This window comes from Hesperophylax consimilis, chromosome 25, assembly GCF_061612785.1.
Source record: "Hesperophylax consimilis isolate HC1 chromosome 25, BYU_Hcon_1.0, whole genome shotgun sequence".
Lineage (NCBI taxonomy): Eukaryota > Metazoa > Arthropoda > Insecta > Trichoptera > Limnephilidae > Hesperophylax > Hesperophylax consimilis.
Genome location: NC_142860.1, coordinates 12,828,596 through 12,838,174, shown reverse-complemented (window position 1 = coordinate 12,838,174; position 9,579 = coordinate 12,828,596). Strand labels below are relative to the sequence as shown.

General features: G+C 32.7%; 1 long non-coding RNA gene across 1 annotated transcript; it reads right to left on the bottom strand.

Moving 5' to 3' along the window:
* Window positions 1-3,731: 3,731 nt before the first annotated feature.
* LOC149411553 (uncharacterized) lies at window positions 3,732-6,708 on the bottom strand. Its single transcript, XR_016304803.1, has 3 exons — window positions 6,163-6,708; window positions 5,711-5,759; window positions 3,732-5,594 (listed from the first exon to the last, which is right to left on the bottom strand). It is a non-coding gene; the product is annotated as an uncharacterized LOC149411553 (long non-coding RNA).
* Window positions 6,709-9,579: the final 2,871 nt, after the last annotated feature.

Sequence of the window (9,579 nt, the reverse complement as noted above, 5' to 3'; positions counted from 1 at the left end):
ATAATTGATGAACCTTTAAAAATTGTGTTGAATTCTCCCGTTTTTAATACAAAATAATAACTTATTTTAACCACTTTAATTGTTTAGATATAACCGAATAGTTTCTAGAGCAATGTTCACCTCATCAATTTTGTCTTAATCGGAGAAGGAATGGGGGGTAAAAATTAGAAAGAGTCTTAAAGGCATATAATAGGCAAGGCAGATTTCCGAAACTACCAAAATATGTTTATTATTACATCGCTAGGTGGCAGTAAGGATGCCTTCACCGATGTACAATATTCAACATTATACGTGAGTTATGAAGAGACATATAGATATTCAAGTAAAAAAACAAACCAATAACAAAATGTGGCTTGTTTATGGAACTTACAATTTGGGTAGAGTATTTAGTATGATCTTTTTTACAAATGTTTCATCATTTGCTTGTTATTGTAAATCATATTAGGTTTGAAGAGCTGACAATAGGTTTTTAAGTTCGCGATATTATGTGAAAGGAGGAAAGCAACCGTAAGCGGCGTTTTGCACCGTTAGCGGTTGCTTGGTTCCTTTCGTGGTCGCGTTTCGTTAGGGACTGAAGTGTGGGTAGGAGTGAGCGCTATTCCATTGTAAACGGTGTTTGGGATCTCATGGTTCAAGTAATCCATTAAATTATTATCAATAAATTTTACATGTTATTTAATGTTATCATGTTATACATTTTATTGTTACTGTATTTGTAATGTTAAAGTGTTGCTTTGCTTGATTCTCCGTAATGGCAATCTTGTATTATTCTTCTTATATATTGACCTCGAGAAATAAAATAAAGTTTTTTTTTATATTTTTTATTTTTTAATTTTTTTGTGTTATTTAGTACAACTAAACAACAATATTTTTTAACCATGGCAGTAGCTGTCGTGCAAGGCCGCAGAAAACCATGACAAAACTGCAGCGACACTCACTCTTTATTTTAATAAAACAAATATAATAATGAGAGTTTATTCCAGAATGTACAAAAATAGTACAAATATTGACAAAATAACAATGCATTCATACATAGAATGGAACAGAAAAGAAACAAAAAATATAGTATATGTTAATAAATGTTCATGGGGGATATTTGACAGGCTCCTGTTTCGTTTGAAGGCCATCAGGGGGGACTCCATCCAGGCAACCATGGCAGTGATGATGGTATTCTTCGACTGGCGTAGTCTGCGCCATAAGCTTCCCCTGCGGTGGAACAAAGGTTTATTTTAATATACACAGGATGTTAAGGGACGTACTTGACTTACTTTAACCAGTGATTCCTGACATTATTTAGAGAAAAAATGTAAATAAAATTTTGTTCTCCTGTGACTTTTTCAAAATGTCACCGGAAATGTCACATCGAACATCGAAAATGTCACCGGTGACCGTAAATTCATTTACAGTTTTTACTGCAAATAATATCAGGATTTACTGGTTAAAGTAACTCAAGTACGTCCCTCAATACCCTGTGTATATGTTTAATACATTACATAAAAGGAACTTCAAGGAAGGGTTCTTCAGAGTGAGCTCTTCAGGAAGTTATCTAAAATCGTATCAGAATCTAAAATTTGAACAATATTTACATTAGTTTCAATAACACGTAACAGATTTTTCTTGCATTTTTTAAGTTTTTCTGTTCGAATTTGTGTCGCTGCTTTTCGTTTTTTCTCCAACGCGGATATAATATACTGTGGGTCACGAATGGGCATTGATCTTTTAAATCTAGGATCTATGATTTCTGGTAATAAACAATCCATAAAGAAAGTACTTAATCTGCTTTCCATCTTTTCTCCCCAAAATTTGTCATCTCGTTTTATTATTTCTATCTTTAATGGAATTGCTTCACCCAACCAGACGGCAAAAATACATACAGACTTATTGGAAATGTGAAGTTGACCCTGTACTTGATAATACCAGTTGTGATTTGTATTTGTAAAAAAATTTTTTTTGTTTTTATCTTCCTTCCAGAACGTAATTTTTTTTTGTTGCTATTGCTTCTTCAAATAGCATCCCACTAGCAGAAATCGGACATTTAATTTCTAATATTGTACTATCATTTACCAAACCATCTGGAGTGGCTCCTAAGAATGGGAAAATTTCATCAATAAATAAGCCACAGTCATCGACCACAATATTTTCTTGAATGCAAAGTTGCCTTTTTGCAACTTGCTCATGGTCTCTACCATATTGCACAGATTTTATATTATCTAGAGAGCGGCCGTATAATATTGATTTAACTAAATTAGCACAACTGATGGTTTGACTTCGTTTACAGATATTACCAAATAAAGAAGCTGTTAACATGTTTCTTCTGCGTTGCAGCCACTCCCCGCTATCAGACTGCAAGACAGTTCGTCTTTCAACTGCCTTCTTTTCACTTTTTGAAATGTCGAGTAGCTTTAAGAATTCTGCCTTAGCACATTCATATGCATCATGTTCCATATCCATTTTTTCGCACAATTCGCCATAATGGATATCAGGTGCTCCTGATTTTGTAAGTAAATGTCTCCCTTGTTTTTTTCGTAAAGATCTTTTATCGTTTGTTTTAGAAGCCATTCTTCTTTTTTTTCTTTTCAATTCTAATCGTTTCAAAAAATTACTAGGGCTCCTGTTGAAAATCTGCTTATGTAAAGAATAATACGGTCGCTTGGAATTGAAAGAAACTACTGCAGCTGCACAACGACCCATATATGACTGTTTTAAAGAATAATTAATTCGTTTTCCACCAATAAATTTTGCAATAACTCCATTGAAACTCTCAACAATATTACTGTCTAAACAATGTACTAGACTCCGGGCATTGTTGACAAGACGAGAATTAGCTTCCATAATTTTTGAAAATATAATATTGTTTTGTAACTTTGGAACGTGATTGTGGTCTAATGTTTTATTTGGATCAATTTTAAATTTGCAGAAGTACAGTAAACAATCTTTATGTTCACCGAAAACATGTTTGGGTCCATTTAATAAATCTTTCCTTAAATCGATAATTTTTTGGTCTAATGTACTATTTGATTGCATCCTGTAATTTGCAGCTCCAACTACCGCCTTCCTAAGACGAAGTTTGTTGGTTGAAACAATTTTTCTAAATTCCAAAGGAAAGCCGGTATCTTTCGTAATTTTTTCAATTTGATTGCTGTAGTTTCGAATTAAGTGGTTAGAGCATTCTATTTTCTGTACTGTAATATTGGGATATGGGTGACTACTTCTGATTCTGGCATAAGTGCTGGAGTCTCCATCGGCAATGAGGGTTGAATATATAAGACCGTACATACTTATCGATTGTTGAAATCCGTCTAAAATTGCTTCAGCTTCCATTCCGCTTGAAGAACCAACATAATTTTTGAAGCATGTGTGCTCGGGCACAGGAATTTTCAAATTTATAGCTCTTGCGCAGTTCGTACAGTACTTATTTTTAACTGCCATGTAAATAATTTTTTTTGTGCGGTAACCGATTATCGTAGCAGCTCCTGAGAGGGCGGAGTAGTTGGTTTTATAAGATCGTTTAGACCAACATGCATCAGCTACTACAGTGATCATTGGCGTCCCGTTTTCATCAACATCGCCGCTTTGAATAGCCAGTTTTTTTTCTTCATCGGCTGCCGCAGCCATACTGGTAAATTTGGTTTTCTCCCACCATTCACAAACCTTCTTATGGCATTTTCCATATCCAGCAATAGATAAGGACGGAACTTCAAGGGTAGCACATATTTCTTCCATGTCCGAATAACCCGATCCTATGCTCATTATTCCCGACACAAAAGATTCGTTGATGCCAATGCCTTCTTGTATGCTTTCGGACGTTTTAAGTTTAAAATGTTTACCACATAACACACATTTTAAATTAAAAGTAGAGTTCAAACCATTTCTATTTTCTGAGGTAAATCGTAAATGCTTTAAATTGCAGTTAAAAAGGGAATCATGTTGACTAATACATTGGAGTTGTTTAAAAAAATAATCAAATTGTACTACTCTCCGCCCTTCTATGCAAATATCATCGCTTTCTTCTATCGCCTTTTCAATAACAAGCTCTTGCTCTGATTCTTCACAGCTCCATCCTTGGTCATTGGTCACAGGTTTTTTCCCCAAAAAATTGCTGTCTTTTTGGTCCTGAACATAAAATAAAATTTTAGTAAAATACAAACCTATTATTACGATGTTGGGAACACGCGTCATAGAAATCATAAAAATTCTCGCCTTTCGACAATATACTTCATGAGGGCTAAAGCAGGTGCATGTAACAAGTGTTCCGATATATCAGGAATATAGGTAGAGATGGCAAAAAAAAACGCGAAAAAATATTTATGGTTCGAAAATAGGGCATTTATAAGTTTTCTTTGCGTTTCAAGGCATTTGAAAGTGTTTCCAGTGATTTCTATTTCGCGAATTAACGCGAAAAACGTGATTTTGGCCGTATTTCAGCTAAATTATTCTATTTAGCGAAATAGGCGCGAATTTCCCGAAAATACCGGGTATTGACTGACAGGCGTACGAGAATGAAGGAGCCCACTATTGAAACGTGCGCAATGCTATCATTCAATCAGTAAAGTGCCACATCCATTGTTGCATGTATTTACCTGTATTTCAAATATGCCTACTTTATTTCATTTTTGGAAGCCTGTCCTACCTCTTTTTACAATTTTGTTACTATTTTATGTGTAAATATTTAATATTTTTAATTTATACTGTACGCTGAATTTAAACGCTTTCCGAGAATATAGCGTATTTTGTAAGTCAAAGAACCATACAAATTGGAGAAGCTGATACAGTAATATTTAGTCCTGTACAACTAAAGAATAATTGAGAAAAATGCATAAGGAAGGTAGTTTCATGTGAATGTGCAGGGAAAAGTATTATGCCTACTTTATTTAATTTTTGGAAGCCTTTCCTACGATTTTTTATAACTTTGTTACTATTTTATGTGTAAATATTTAATATTTTTATACTGTAGGTTAAAATAGCTTTTTGACATTACCCATTTTTTGCGAAATAAATTACGCCTATTGATGTTAATCGCAATCTGCATTTGTTGTGTTTGTGTTCGACCCGTACTTAGAGTTTCCTTCCTTATTAATTTAATATTAAAAATAATTATTTATAATCTTTCACATGGAAATATGTACTTGCAAATGAAGGTTAAACATATATTTTACCAAAAATACTTAAAATATGCGCTAAAAACATTCACGAAATACATTTTTTTCTATTTTGCTACAAAACGCTAAATTATGCCTCAAAATGCTATAAAACCCTAAATTTCCAATTGCTAATGCTAACAAAATCTGAAAATTAATGCTAAATTTTGCCATCTCTAAATATAGGTAAATAGGCTATGAGAAATCGTCTTTTCAAACTTTGACACCTCATATCTCAGAACAAGTTAAATGAAGTTAGAACCCTATCCAAATGAGGTGACGAATAGTAAATGCGAGATATTTGAAGTATATAAGTACCTTTTCGACAGTAGTGGCTGATGAACCAATAAGAATATCCTCGTGGTCTAAATCTTCCAAGTTTGGTCCTTTGTGTGCAATATTTACAGTAGACTCATTTGGTTCTATCGTATGTTGGTGTTTTTGCTGTATTTTTTCCTAAATAAAAAAGCAAAAAAAAAAATATATTATGATGAAAAAGTCCAGAACCCCCCCCCCCCCCCCCCCCCCCGTGACTCCAACGCACTCAAATTAATTTGTTGCTCGAAGCATACCTTGTTTGGAGTATTTTTTCCGGCTGCTATGGATAAATCATGTGTTGATCTACAAAGAGAAAAATAATATAATTATTTGAAACTGTACAACACAACACATAGATAGAATATCTTTGATTTGACAATGTGTGAATGGTTACGTGTTTATACGCGGAAAGGTGATATGAACTAAAAATGATTCGGCGTGAGATGGTAATTTTTGGTTCAATTACCAAACGTGCCCTATGAAAAAACGTTCTATCTCCCACTTAGTCAGAGCGCGTAAAGACAATGAATTCTCTCACACACACTTGCATAAAGATGCCGCCAGTAAACAACATGACGTTAGTGCTAACCGTTAGGAAACGGAACGCATATTAAATGTTGGATATTACACGTTTCAAAGAATTTGACACTTGAAAATATACAATGCGACAAATTTATATGAAAAAAGAGAATTTGTGAGTACTTACTGTTTTCGTAGCTTCTTTAAATTATTGCAATGCTTCAAGTGAGTCGGTATTCTACTTTTAGACCCATTAATGAAACATTTTGATGGCATTTTCGAAATATATACGCCGTGAAACAGGGAGCGATAGCTTCAGTACCGTTCACGGGGGCTTCTCACCCGTAATAAGTAAAATACTGTGAAATGTCTTGAAAATTTGGTGCAAGATGAAGTATTTATTTAATTGTTAATATCCACAGATATCATAACGATAATAAGAGGCCGTACTTCTACAGATGTGTGTATTATATACATATTTTAAATTAAAAATATTGTGTAAAAGCGTTTTTAATGCGATAATCATGGATCGAAGTTTTAAAAGTGGGTTGTATGGTGTATCAATGTTTTTATTTTTTATAGTCGAATGCCTACAACAACTACAAAAAAAAATAGGCAGACTGAAAAATAATAGTCCATTAATTGGTATAAAAAAATATGAAGTCTGAGAATGACATACGAAAGGTAGTATTAAGCCGTTTTAGGGAGCCGTTTTCCAGCAAATCACCATTATGCCCTATAACCCACTCTTAAGAAGAATTTCAATTTCCGAAAATGAAGTAAAAAAAACGTAATATTTTAACATTTTTTATTTTTTTTACATTATTTCTGGCTTTCACCCTTCAAGGGTGTTCTTGGCCATCATTTAAAATTATTGAGAAATGAAAGGTGAATTTAAATATTAATTTTATTTAAATAGGCAAATTTCAAAATTATAATGAAAATTGGAGTCGAGTTCAGACTTAGAAGAGAATCACGAAAAAATGTATACAATAAAAGGGTTATTTTTTGTATTTTGAAAGCTTTGTGACATTGTAATACAATGTCACAAAGTCACAAATAAAATGTCACAAAGCTTTTAAATATAAGAAATAACCCTTTTTATTGTATGGATTTTTTTGTGATTAATATTATAATATTACGTTTTTTTACTTCATTTTCGGAAATCACAAGCATTTTAAAAACTAAATTTAAAATATCAAAAGCTGACATTGTTTCTAACCATTTATTTAACTTGAATATTAATTGGAGGGGAGTAATTTCAATTGATTTTGACGAATTTAGGCAAAAAAAAATACAACGTAGGTACCATTTATTAAGTTAGCATGGGTAAACCGATATGACGATAAAGTGTTTAGTGTTTTTATTTCAAAATATAAAATCAAAATAATAAATAGCGCCCGGAAAAAGAATAATATAATGGAAAAAGAAAACCCCTGGTATTCATGATGAAAAATTAGGGAATCTGTGTAGTTTTTTAAATATGTTTGGTCTGAAAAGGATTCCTCATTGTACACAGTCAGAAGATTTTCCCAGACATCTAGGGGCTCGAGAGTGAGGGTTTCTTTGGGCTAGAGACCCAAAGGTGGCTTCAAAACAAAAGGGCGAACTAGAGAAGCTCAACTGCTGTCCTGTCAACTCCATTAGTATCACTCAAACATCTCAAAGCGTGGAAACGGTCCTTCAGAAGAATCCTTCAAAAACACTGGCGTAAAACCAGTTAAAGGCTTTGTCACAACGTCAAAGTAACTCTCAGTGGCGTTTTGTTGCAAAAATGTAGGGCGAATTACGTAGCGTATATACGTATTAGTATGGAACTGAAGTACTTAGGCACTTAACACTGAAGAACGTGTATGTGGCTTAGTTCGCAAAGCCGGGATCTTTCTGTAGCTATTTGTAGCATCGTTATTTACCGTTCAAAGATTAAGATTTTAAAATGCTATGTAACAATATGTTTTGGTTATTTTGTATCAGTAACAAGGAGGGTAAAACTTTTAGCTACAAAACTTTTTAATTGTATGCCCACCACTCTGAAACTACTACTAATGGGAAATACATACAAAAACATTCACAAAAAACTGATCACAGCCTGGATCAAAAAACAAGATATCCACTTTATACAAAACATTATAACACCAAACCAAACATAATCATGGATGAATGTGAATGTATGTATGTATGCATGTGTTTATTTATATGTGTGTATGCATGCATATATGTGTATTTATGTATGTATGTGTAAACATGGGTGTATGTATATATGTGCATATAAATAAATATTTTTTTCCTTTTTCTTTAAATAACAATCTACAATAACCATTAAAAAAAAAAATTAAATGCCAACTTACACTTATATAAGAAAATTTAACCAATACACATAAATACATGTACCATTTAAACATAACCATGTAAACACCTCAGCACAGGTTCTCCCAGTGAGGTGTTCACGAAACATATAACGTTACCCACCACAGTGTCACCTACTCAAACCTACCTCACACCAAGCATAAAAAAAAATAAAAAAACACCATATTAACAACAGTTCTAAATTTATGTATTATATACAAATGTAAATATTTGGTAGACACTGTAATGTATGTATAGAAATAAATAAATAAAAAAAAGACATTTTACCACCCAAATATAGGATATTTCTCTCTACTAAGAAATTTAAGAAATTATAATTCTACACACTGCTCTAATAACGAAGTAGATATTTTAGTGAACTAATTAACACATCAGGATAATATGTTCCCTTTAAGGAAAAACTCATATGGTCTCACAGTAATCTTTGAATCTCCCTTACCGTCATAATGAAAAATGTGATCTAAACGGTGTTAACAAATCTATAAATTTACCACAGAAGTTTTAAAATGTGCAACTTTATGAAACCAAAGGTTCCGACCTCAATTCGAAAAATTTTCAATTTAAAATTTTGTATATTATTTTTTTTAAACGACATATGATGTAACAATAACGTATGTTTGTAACACATTTTTCAAATAAAATGTTTTTTTTCAAATAAAATGTATGTTTTTATTTGTTTTTTGTTTATCATTAATTTTATTTAAAAGAAATAAATGTTTATTTCTAATAAAAAAATTCACCTTTATCCGGTCCAAATTAGAAACAAAACACTGCCACCAATTACTAAATTTGTGATGGTTTGAACAATCACATAAATAAACGAAATGAATGTACTCCAAAAATTTTTGTTTGGGCTAACAGATAAGATTTATTGACAGGCGGGCTTGAAGAAACACATTCCCACGGGAAGGGAGAGATCGGAGGGGCAGTCAGTTCTTGAACGTGGATACGTTGACAGCTCCGAGAAATCAATACAAATCAGAAGTGTTGTGTGAAATTAGAGTTAATTAGTGAATTCAGATGGTGTTAGAAAGCTTCGTTGGTTTTTGAATTAAAGTGAAATATTATTGAACCGGTGTTTGTGTGAAGTGAAAGTGGTTGGACTTAGTGAGAATACAATTAATAATAATGACAATAATAATAATTGGATAATTTGTAGAGCGCCGTTTTGTGAAAAATCACCCCAGGGGCGCTAAGAGTTGGGCGATCGCGATTATAATATAAAATGTGTTAAATT